The 12,447-nt window shown below is 37.7% G+C and overlaps 1 protein-coding gene across 3 annotated transcripts in view; it reads right to left on the reverse strand.

The window, feature by feature from the left end:
* LOC140242135 (fucose mutarotase-like) overlaps positions 1 to 12,447 on the reverse strand; it is a 269,459-nt gene that overhangs the window by 207,088 nt on the left and 49,924 nt on the right. The window lies entirely within an intron of this gene.

A 12,447-nucleotide genomic window follows, 5' to 3' on the forward strand; every position in this document is an offset into this window, starting at 1 on the left:
ACAAATACAAATTTCAAATATCACATGAGTTAACTGTATTCGACAAATTCAACTGTTTTGCCTTGAGGCCAGTAAAAGACAGAAAACTACATAACTTTCCGTTTGTCTGTCTTTCTTTCTCTCAAACTGATATCTACATGACAGAGTAACTGGAAAATTCTGGCATCACTGCAGAATGACATCAGACAAAATTTCAGGATGAAATAGCAACCATTAAGGCCCATTATAATTGCTGGTTTTCACCTTTAAAGCCCAGATCTTGGATGCGCTGTGCACATATCATTGTGAATTTTGTTCTCTTTGTTTCTGGTAGAACACTATGGCAAGCCATACGGCTCACTGCGTCAGGTCACTACACGTACCTCGAAACACCTACGCGTGCCTGAGAACACGTAACGCGTGGGTACACGTCACGTTACGTGTACCCACACGTCGCGTAACGCGTGCCCACACCACACGTAACGTGTAGTGTGGGCACGCGTAACGCCAGGTCAGGCTTCACTGTACAAATTCCATAGGCGAGCCCGACCTGGCGTTACGCGTGCCCCCACCACACGTTACGTGTGGTGGGGGCACGCGTTACGCGACGCGTGGGTACACGTAACGTGACGTGTACCCACGCGTTACGTGTGGTCAGGCACGCGTAAGGTTTTGGAAGTACGTGAGGTTTCTCAAACACCTCGTGTGGTCCAAAACAACTACACGTGCCTAACCTGACGTTACGTGTACCCACGCGTCACGTTACGTGTACCCACACGTCACGTAACGCGTGGTCAAGCACGCGTAACGCGACGCGTGGGTACACGTTACGCGACGTGTACCCTGGCGTAACGCGTGGTTGTACCTGGCGCTACACGTAGTCCACCACGCGTTACGCGTGGGGTAGGCACACGTAACGTCAGGTTGACTACACGTAGTCAAGTGTACACAACGCCACGCCAGGCTCCTGAAAAATTAGCCTTGTTTCAGGATATGTTTTTGTTTTTTAATCTGCTATAGTCGATCCGTGTCTAAATATTTTTAATGAGCTGAGATATCTTGTGTAGGGGAAAAACACGTGTCAAATAATTTTGATGAGCTGAGATATCTTGTGTAGGGGAAGAATATCTAAGTTACGGAATTATGATTTCATTATTTCATTTTTAATGAGAGTGTTTTGTTTTTTTACTTTGTGTCTGCTAAAATGAAATCGATACTTTTTAGTGTAGTCTGTTGACTTTTAATGAATAGGCCTATGGCGTTAATTTCACGGATTATGATTTTTGTGATTGTTTCTTATTTTTTCTTATGTTATATATCCTATATGTGTAGGCATTTGTTTCATGTTACTTTCATTTGTTTTTACCGCTTCTTCAGTATACTGTTCTTCAGTATCACTTTGCACTGATCATTACAGTACCTGTACAGTATTTGGTCCACATAATAGTGATGAACATAGATGCCAGTTACGTTATTGTTTAATTTAGGTCGTTGGCTGAGCAATTAAATTCTTCCTTTTCAACCACAACTGGAAACTGATAGTTTGAGGAGAAAATGAAACAACCGGAGAGGGTCAGTTTAGCCACAGAGAGAGAGAAAAAAAAACAGGAAAAAGAAAGGGAGAGGGAGATCGGAAAGGAGAGGAGAGGAGAGAAGAGAGCTTGTGGAGCAGAAAAAGGCAGAGAAAATTTGAGCTGCTAAACACTGATGGACACAGTCACTCACACCTTACATACACACATAAACACACACACACACACACACACAAACGATCACATACATACAATTCGGTTTTTTCTATAACTTTATTACTACTTTCACTTTTAACTTGTGGATCTATGGAATATGGAATTTATCAGAATAATTTGCCAGTTTCCAAAGATTCCCCCTTTTATCTACCTTGCTCTTTATCACAATCACAAGCATCAGATAACCATCATCTGTCATTCATGCAATCATTTCGGCTCACAACAACAAAACAATTGTTTTCCCATCAAATTTTACAATTTTTTGTTTTGAGAATCATATTTTCAATGAAATCACAATTTTAATTATGTAATGCACATATCAATAAAATACAGTAATGCACTTGCCGCCATGGTCCATATGCTCATGCCACTTCTAGTATGTACCAATAAACATGCTTCTGCTTCTTGGCCCAATTTCAGTTATATGTATTACAGTGTGTACTTGAAATGTTGGTTTTGTTGCAATAACCTAATACAAGGCTGAACATTATCCTTGGTCTAGGGACAACAGTAAGAGATAAACGGGTCACTGAAAATTTGTGAGCATTTCCATTGTTCCTATATGTCTTCCTTGCCTAGAAAATGGAAGAAGATCTCACGGCTCACTAATTGCATGTATTTGAGCTATCGTCACGTGATGGCAGATCACCATTACTCTTCACAGCTATTGAAAGTTATTTCTAAATTGCTTTGTTACAGTCATTGTGTGCATATTGCAGTCTGTAAACAGTGAAGGATAAACATATCACTCAAGGAACCTGGCATACCATTGCATTGTTCCCCAAAATCATCCAATTGGAAACAATGAAAACAAACATATTTTGAGAATGAAAGTATTCATTAGCACCACCAAACAAAATCTGGTGAAATTTTGTCACAGCTCTTAACCTTGCGACAAATGTCCATATCTGCGACAACTTTTACTCATTAATCAAACTGCTATACTTCTGCATTGAAAATCTTTTTACTAGTATTTGTGCAGTGGTTGTTTACTTTTCTTTTAAAGTTTGAATGTATCCGACATAAGCTATCTATATACACACACACACACATATATATATATATATATATATATATATAATATATATATGTACACGAAATATAGATATGCAGTGGCGGATCTAGGGGGGCGCAAATGGCCCACACCACCCCCCCTTTATTTTAGGTTAAAAACAAAAGATATAAAAAGAAAAAAAAATGAAATGAAACCTGGAAGTGGCACCAGGAATATTAGTTGCCCCCCCCCCCCCCCCCTTTACAGAATTTCTGGATCCACCCCTGATATGTATATTGACACATACATACACGCACATATACTAGTAAACATTCTTATTCACATATGTCATTTGTTATCTGTGGCTTTCACCATGTAAAAAACACTTTCACGGTCTGCATATTTGATGCGGTCACACCATTAATCATAAAAGCACATGATTTCATATACTATATGAGAAATGCATTATGCCCCACTAAAATCTACTTGTTGCAAAACAATCATCTTGTCCTTTTCATACTGAATGCTTGTATACATTTTACACTGTAGACCAAGAACAAAGCTCCGTGCACAATCACCATTTTATACACCGTCCCTTTAGTTAATGCTCTCAAAGTGAAAGAAATTGTCAGTTTTGAGTTATGTTAAAGAGTAAATTCCAGAATGAAAGCACATTGTAAATTTGAAAAGGCAGATATTGAAAATGCATGCCTTGCTGAGTTTTGAAGAGCCAGTCATCTTATCTTACTCCTCAGAGATAACATGAAAGAGTTGTTTAATGTAAAATAGCAGAGCATGTGAATAAGTGCTAAAAATGAGATTATTTGCAATACCTCTAGGACAGTTGGAATTTCAGAACTGCAGTACACGATTTCATTTGCAGAGACCAACAACAACAACAGAAATCGATATTGACCTGCTATTGTGATGAGTTGCATGGTCAGATTATTCAATATAAGGAGCCATTACTGTCACTAAACTCTCAAGAAATGTTGAAACTAAGGCTCCCATTTCTGTGCATCAAGATGCCGTGGACATAGGGCACGGTTAAGTGATGAGATCATTTCTTGCCACAGAAATGAACAAAGCATGGCTCTGTAACATATATTCTATGTGGATGCTCCACACCAGTGCTTGACTACTGGCTTAACCACACAAAGAATGACATTGTGCCTCATCATCTGTGTACTGTACAAAGAATGAGCTCTTCCAGAAGGGAAATATCCACAAGTTTCTAATTGAAATCATAGTCAAGCACCAATACTTCGATGAGTTGTGATGAATTTGTGAGTGTTGCAGCCTCTGACCACTGTCTGCTCATGACTTTCTTCCCTTGCTTGCAGAGAGTGATGACCCCGGCAGCCTGATGAAATGTCTTCAGAAAGATTACTGCCTTCTTTTATCTCCACTGACTGTCGACAGCGAGCTACTCATCCTTTGCGTGCTTAAATAGTACCACCTTCCAACTTCAAGCTTGCCGAGTATGATGATTGAGTCAACTGAGTTATACCTTCATAAGAGACAAGAAATTTCAGAAAAAGAAAGTGGACAAAGAAAATGAGATTATACTTCACACATAAAACATCTCCCAAGAATCTAACATGTGTCTTGTGTTAAGATATATGCACTGAGATGTTAACCTCCCCATATTAAAGAAAACAAACAAACAAACAAACAAACAAACAAACAAACAGGAAGATTTGACATAGCAAACATGAAGACTCTTGTGAAGGCCTATTTCATGCATTACAATACGCCAAAAGACATCTGAATTATGTAGACTGCTGTAGTCGATCATTATCAGAAAATGAAGAAAATTTCCATTTTTTAAGGAAAGTGAGACTTAAAGGGGACCTCCGGATGATTTTCAGACTTTTACATTTGAACAGGTATAAATCAGTTAAACTGAGTACAGAATTTCAGAATTTATAGTGATTGGGATAAGGAATGAGAATGTTTTCAAAATTTATAACAAATTGCAATGAACAAGGATGATGACATGCCAGCCTCACCATAAGCATGATAAGAATGCATGAGTTGGGGCTCAAGGAAGCAGAACAAAAGAAGAAGGCATGCATAGACTTTTCACAGGTGAACTTGTTGAGCAAGTGGTATTGTAATGGAATTACACTGCTACATTTATGAAATATATGAGGCTCTGATGTCATCAACACTGTTCAGTGTAATTTGTTTAAGATTTTCAATTTATTGGTTTCTCTGCTCAAGGACCACAATAAATTCCACGAATCTATACATGGAGCTGTTGATTTATGTACTTCATGATGTGAAATTATGAAAATCGTCCGGAATGCCCCTTTAATATGAGATGATGTCTGACCTCTTTATACACAGAATATGAAATTTAAAAAAAATGTCCTTTCAATGGAGTGAATTATTATCTATAATCAAACTGCATTGCAAAATTCCTGCCTATGAACTGCCATAAAGTTTTATGTTCTCATCATTATGTTATGCATTATTATTCTTATGTATTGTAAATATGTCTGTGCAGCTCTGCATTCATTTGTAGACACGTGTGCATTTCTGCCACCATATATCTGTAATTAATATTTGCTTACCAATACCTATTGTGAGAATACCAATTGGGAAGTAAAAATTGGCATACACATGTTCTTGTGAGTTTGTTTGTGTGTGAATTCATTAAAATTGTGTGATACATTTCTATTAAGCGTTGTACAATCATTCAATCATATTTCAACAGTTTAATGTACATGTATATGGCTTTCACAATATCTTACGATCAATAATAAACAATTACTAAGTGGCTAAATTCTCGTCTGCAAGACATGTCCAGTGCTCCAATAACATAATGTTGATATCAGTGCAAGTTTTTTATTTCTTAATTGGTTAAGACACCAATAGCTGCTTTTAAAAAAATAATAATTTCAAATGTCAAACTGACACTAGCTGGTTTTCTTGCATGACATACACAAGAACCCAGAATATGATATAAAGCATTGCTTTTAACCCTCACTATAAGCTGTCGAGGAGGGGGCTGGAAGGTCCCCCTCGGCGTTCCTAGCAATGTCGTCTTCGCAGAAAAACTATGGCTGTGATGTTTCACAACTTCTTCATTTCAAGTGTCTGCCGCATTCTCCCTTTAGAGACCAAATTTTAGATACCCAGGAGGAAATTGCATATAAAATATGTACATGCCTGTCAGACCAAGATATGCTCAAAAACGTGATACAGTTGGAAAGAAATTTGTGCTTTCAGTCAAATTTCACAACAGCATGATTATTTTTGCTTTTCTCGATTAAAATCAATGAATAACATCTTTTCATGCTCCGAATACTGTCAACTACATATTGCAATCACACTGTTGAGATCTGGAGGGGGGGGGGGGGGCTGGGAGGAGCCTAACTAAGATTACCCCCATCCCTCCCTTCCCCCTCTTTTATCTTCCTAAACAGTTGAGGTTAACACAATGATAGTAGTTTGGATGAGTTCACGTACTCAATGAAACACTCACCACATAACTCCTTGTTTTTCCAGCTACAGAAGAGCAAATGCACGTCAAGGAGATTGGCACTGTCTTGTTGAAGTATGGCTTGGCAATGGGTGGACTGATAGTCTCCCTCTGAATGTCGATCAATTCCCCAGCTGATGCATTTCTTGAGGTAATTCATGGTAATAAACACAAGAGTCAACCTTTCATAACTTGATTACACTCAACTTCAGCTCTCCCACACAAGACAAATCTCATGGTGTAACAACTTACAGTTGACATTTCCAGGGAGGTGGGACTCAGTATTGCAGGCTTGGCTTTTGATCCATTTCTTTGGTAAAGGCACCAAAAGGTGCTAAAAAAAAAGAAATTAAAAAAAATTTATCTCAAATGTTAAACTGATTCTTACACTGTAGCTGTTTGCTCTGAACAGAAACATCCTCCCATATTCCATGTACAAGAACCCTGAACCTCGTAAAAATACAGTTTTACCTACTGTATAACTTCATTAGAAATTGTGATTCATGATACATTATAGCGGTTGATGTACTTGATGATATACTCACCACTAAGCTATCACTTGCTTTTCCAGATTTTAATGAGCAAAACACACATCGGTAAGATTGGCACTGTCTGGGTGAAGCATGGACTGACAGTCTTCCTCTCAATTCATGTCAATACAGTCCCAGTCACTTCTTGAGCTACATCATGGTGATAAGACACAACAGTAACTTTGATAATTTGATTGTACACAACTTCAGGACAGTGGTAAATGGCAGATCACAACCCTTTGCCCCCCCCCCCCCCAAAAAAAAAACAAAAACAAAAACAAAACAACAACAACAACAACAACAATCACTGTGGAAACTGAAATTCAATGAAAATATGAAAAAGTCAAGATCCTCAGACAGCAATAACTTGACGTCCAAAAAATTCATCAAGGCAAAGGATTTTGAGGAGTTAAGTGATTTAGAATAAGGGTAAAAGATCTAGATTAACCTTACAAAGTAGCATTCAAGGTTTATTGGCTTTGACTTGTGCCCACTGACTTAAGGATCACACACTACTCAGTCAACCTGAATGAAAAAGAAAAGCTTGTTTACTTGCCCATAACCGTCTATGATCACCTGTCATATGACATTTTTGTGTGAGTGGGAGAGGGTTGTGTGGAGAAGGAATGATCACATATTGTTTTGTTACGAGAAATAGGAATGGGAAAGTGAAATGTGATGACCAAGAGGAGTATGATATTAGTTACTGACCAATGATAAACTTCCAATTGGGACACACATACATAATACCTCTACATTCATATCCACATTAGATATTCTGCAGACACAACATACTGTTTATAGTTTAAGAACTGATTCAGTCAGCAAAGTGAAGAAAAATAAAACATGTTACATATATGCCACCTGACAGAAATTTGAACACCTCAAGATCAAATTTCCTCATCTTTGAGTAAATGAAGTTCACTGTATATTTTAATTTTTTGATTTTTCCTTTTTTATGGCATACATATTGGTAATACACTAATAACTGTTGTCAGCCCAAGATATCATTGTATTTATCTTATCTTTTCTGAAATGATATACTGCTGCTATGGTCCAGGCTGACATCACAATCTTTCTTTGACTTTATTACAGCAAAGTGGTTCCCAACCCTTTCTAATGTATTGATTTTAACTTCACATTTTTTTAATGTGATCATACACAGCCATGTCGCTGTAAATGAAGTTGCGATGCCATATATGCTCTGCACGGCGTCTGTTCAGGCTAGTGATCAGTAAAATAGTCTAGTCTAGGAAGATTACAGTGCTTATCAATACATATTCTTTGCCTAAGAATTCAAAACATAAGTGAACTGGGGGGGGGGAAGTAACGTGCCCCATGTGCATTGTATGTCATTATGTGAAGATAAGCAATGTGTGAAGAATTAAAAAAAAAAAGCAAAATATTATGCCTTTGCTAGTATGCTGGGGAAATACTCCATGTCTATCAGTTGATAAGTAAATTGTTCTGCTGTTCCAAGAATCCCCAACGTACTGATCAACATACCTATATCATACATATTTACATATATATGCATGGATTCCATGATCATAGAAATTAGCAAAAAAGAAAAAAAAAATCACAGAATGACTATCCCAATGACCTGTCAATTTTCCATGTCCAACCATAGATGGCCAACATAATCTGTACCGGTGCCTCTGTTCCTTTTCATCATTGTTTGGCCTTGCATTGACTATAATTTTCAAGTCTCACCTTAATATGCACTTTACAAATTTGATAATTTTGAGAATTATGAGGGTAAATACTAGGTATAGATTCTACTGTACTGTCTAATTTGTCTTTTGCATACTGTCGTACGTCAAACATGTAGATCTAACGTTACATTGTATTACACTTGCTGAAAATAGAATAACAATATTTAGGCCTATTCCTACTTGTTCACAATAAGTAGGTCTAGGTCTATTTATATAGGAGCCTACTACAGTACTAGTACAAAATAAGGCGCTGATGTAGTTTGGTTCTGTGTAATTATTGAGATTTGGTCATGGATACGACGGTACATCATCAGCGCCTATACCTATACACAACCCACAAGGCCACATATCCATTCATGGCAATCACGACGGGCGTGCTCCCCCAGAGCTTCGGCGGGCTACACAGTCAGGAAAAGTGAAAGTACAGGGCTGGAAGACGGACAAGTCGAGCAATTTTGGAGTGCATTTTCTAATCGTGTACCTACAGTTTTCGTATTAACTGCAATTCTGTATGACATGAGACACATTAGTGTGGTAGACCAATAGTTTGTATTGCTATTAATCAATATCATGGGCGAAAAATAATCAAATGAACTTACTGTCACAGAAGGGTGCAATGTCGAGTACACTCAGAGTAGATCCGTTACTTCGCAATTCGTGCGGTACAATCCTGCCATACGTCTCTCTGTAGTTACGTTATACGTGTCTTCAATCGGCAGTCTAGTCCGCCACAGCCAACGTTAGCTTATTTCATATGAAAGGTAATTTGTCAATGGTGATAAAAATGATAATAAGGCACGATTTGTAAGAATGATAGATAAAAGATTATGATAATGTACTGTTGTCTGTAGACTGACTACTAAAGTATAGACCTGTATTACAATTTTCATTTTATTATTTTTTAAAAGGCTATAAGCCTTACGCACGGCTAACTTTCCAGTAGCCTGGCGTGGCGTCGTGTACACTTGACTACGTGTAGTTAACCTGACGTTACGTGTGCCTGCACCTCGCGTAACGCGTGGTGGACTACGTGTAGCGCCAGGTACAACCACACGTTACGCCAGGGTACACGTCGCGTAACGTGTACCCACACGTCGCGTAACGCGTGCCCACACCACACGTAACGTGTGGTGTGGGTACGCGTAACGCCAGGTCAGGCTTCACTGTGCAAAACCCATAGGCGAGCCCGACCTGGCGTTACGCGTACCCACACCACACGTTACGTGTGGTGTGGGTACGCGTTACGCGACGTGTGGGTACACGTTACGCGACGTGTACCCTGGCGTAACGTGTTGTTGTACCTGGCGCTACGCGTAGTCCACCACGCGTTACGCGTGGGGTAGGCACACGTAACGTCAGGTTGACTACACGTAGTCAAGTGTACACGACGCCACGCCAGGCCCCTGAAAAATTAGCCTTGTTTCAGGATATATATATATTTTTTTAATCTGCTATAGTCGATACGTGAATAAATATTTTTGATGAGCTGAGATATCTTGTGTAGGGGATGAATATCTAAGTTATGGAATTATGATTTCATTATTTCATTTGGAATTAGAGTGTTTTTTTTTTTTACTTTGTGTTTGCTAAAATGAAATTGATACTTTGTATTGTAGTCTGTTGACTTTTAATGAATAAGCCTATGGTGTTGATTTCACAGATTATGATTTTTGTGATTGTTTCTTATTTTTTCTTGTTATATATCCTATATGTGTAGACTTTTGTGTCATGTTACTTTCATTTGTTTTTACCACTTCTTCAGTATACTATTCTTCAGTATTACTTTGCACTGATCATTACAGTAGTACCTGTTGGTCTACATAATGGTGATGAACATAGATGCCAGTTACGTTATTGTTTAATTTAGGTCATTGGCTGAGCAATTAAATTCTTCCTTTTTAACCACAACTGGAAACTGATTGTTTGAGGAGAAAATGAAACAACTGGAGAGTGTCAGTTTAGCCACAGAGAGAGAAAAAAAAAACAGGAAAGAGAAAGGGATAGGGAGATCGGAAAGGAGAGGAGCTTGGATCAGAGAAAGGCAGAGAAAATTTGAGCTGCTACACACTGATGGACACAGTCACTCACACCTTACATACACACATAAACACACACACACACACACACACACACACGCACACACACAAACGATCACATACATACAATTCAGTTTTTTATATTACTTTATTACTACTTTCACTTTAACTTGTGGATCTATATGGAATATGGAATCTATCAGAAAAATGTGCCAGTCTCCAAAATTCCCCCTTTTATCACAATCACATGCATCAGATAACCATCATCTGTCCTTCATGCAATCATTTCGACTCACAACAACAAAACAATTGTTCTCCCATCAAATTTTACAATGTTTTGTTTTGAGAATCATATTTTCAATAAAATCACCATTTTAATTATGTAATGCACATATCAATAAAATACAGTAATGCAATTACTGCCATGGTCCATATACTCATGCCACTTCTAGTATGTACCAATGAACATGCTTCTGATTCTTGGTCCAATTTCAGTTATATGTATTACAATGTGTACTTGAAATGTTGGTTTTGTTGCAATAACCTAATACAAGGCTGCACATTATCCTTGGTCTAGGGACAACAGTAATAGATGAACGGGTCACTAAAAATTTGTAAGCATTTCCATTGTTCTTACATGCCTTCCTTGCCTAGAAAATGGAAGAAGATCTCACGGCTCACTAATTGCATGTATTTGAGCTATCGTCAAGTGTTGGCAGATCACCATTACTCTTCACAGTTATTGAAAGTTATTTCTAAATTGCTTTCTTACAGTCATTGTGTGCGTATCGCAGTCTGCAAACAGTGAAGGATAAACATGTCACTCAAGGAACCTGGCACACCATTGCATTGTTCCCCAAAATCATCCAACTGGAAACAATGAAAACAAACATATATTTGGAGAATAAAACTATTCATTAGCACCACCAAACAAAATCTGGTGAAATTTTGTCACAGCTCTTAACCTTGCGACAAATGTCCATATCTGCGACAACTTTTACTCATTAATCAAACTGCTATACTTCTGCATTGAAAATCGTTTTTATTAGTATTTTTGCAGTGGTTTTTTACTTTTCTTATATATATATATATATATATATATATATATATATATATATATATATATATATATATATATATATATATATGTGTGTGTATGTATAATACATGTACACAAAATATAGATATATGCAGTGGCGGATCCAGGGTGCGCAACTGGCCTACACCCCCCCCCCCCCACCTTTATTTTTCGTTAAAAACAAAAGTATTAAAAAGACAAAAATGAAATGAAACCTGGAATTGGCACCAGGAATATTAGTTATGCCCCCTCCCCTTTTACAGAATTCCTGGATCCACCCCTGATATGTATATTGACACATACATATGTGCACATATAAACATTCTTATTCACATATGTCATTTGTTATCTGTGGCTTTCACCATGTCAAAAGCACAACCACAGTCTGCATATTTGATGCAGTCACATCAATAGTCATAAAAGCACATGATTTCATTATACTACTAGTATGAGAAATGCATTATGCCCCACTAAAATCTACCTGTTGCCAAACAATCATCTTGTCCTTTTCATACTGAATGCTTGTATACATTTTACACTGTAGACCAAGAACAAAGCTGCGTGTACAATCACCATTTTATACACCGTCCCTTTAGTTAATGCTCTCGAAGTGAAAGAAATTGTCAGTTTTGAGTTATATTATTTTAAAGAGTAAATTCCAGAATGAAAGAACATCGTAAATTTGAAAAGGCAGATAATGAGAATGCATGCCTTGCTGAGTTTTGAAGAGACAGTCATCTCATGTTACTCCTCAGAGATAACATGAAAGAGTTGTTCAATGTAAAATAGCAGAGCATGTGAATAAGTGCTAAAAATGAAATTATTTGCAAGACCTCCAGGACAGTTGGAGTTTCAGAACTGTAGTATACAATTTCAC

This window comes from Diadema setosum, chromosome 18 (genome assembly GCF_964275005.1).
Source record: "Diadema setosum chromosome 18, eeDiaSeto1, whole genome shotgun sequence".
In the NCBI taxonomy this organism is placed as follows: Eukaryota; Metazoa; Echinodermata; class Echinoidea; order Diadematoida; family Diadematidae; genus Diadema; species Diadema setosum.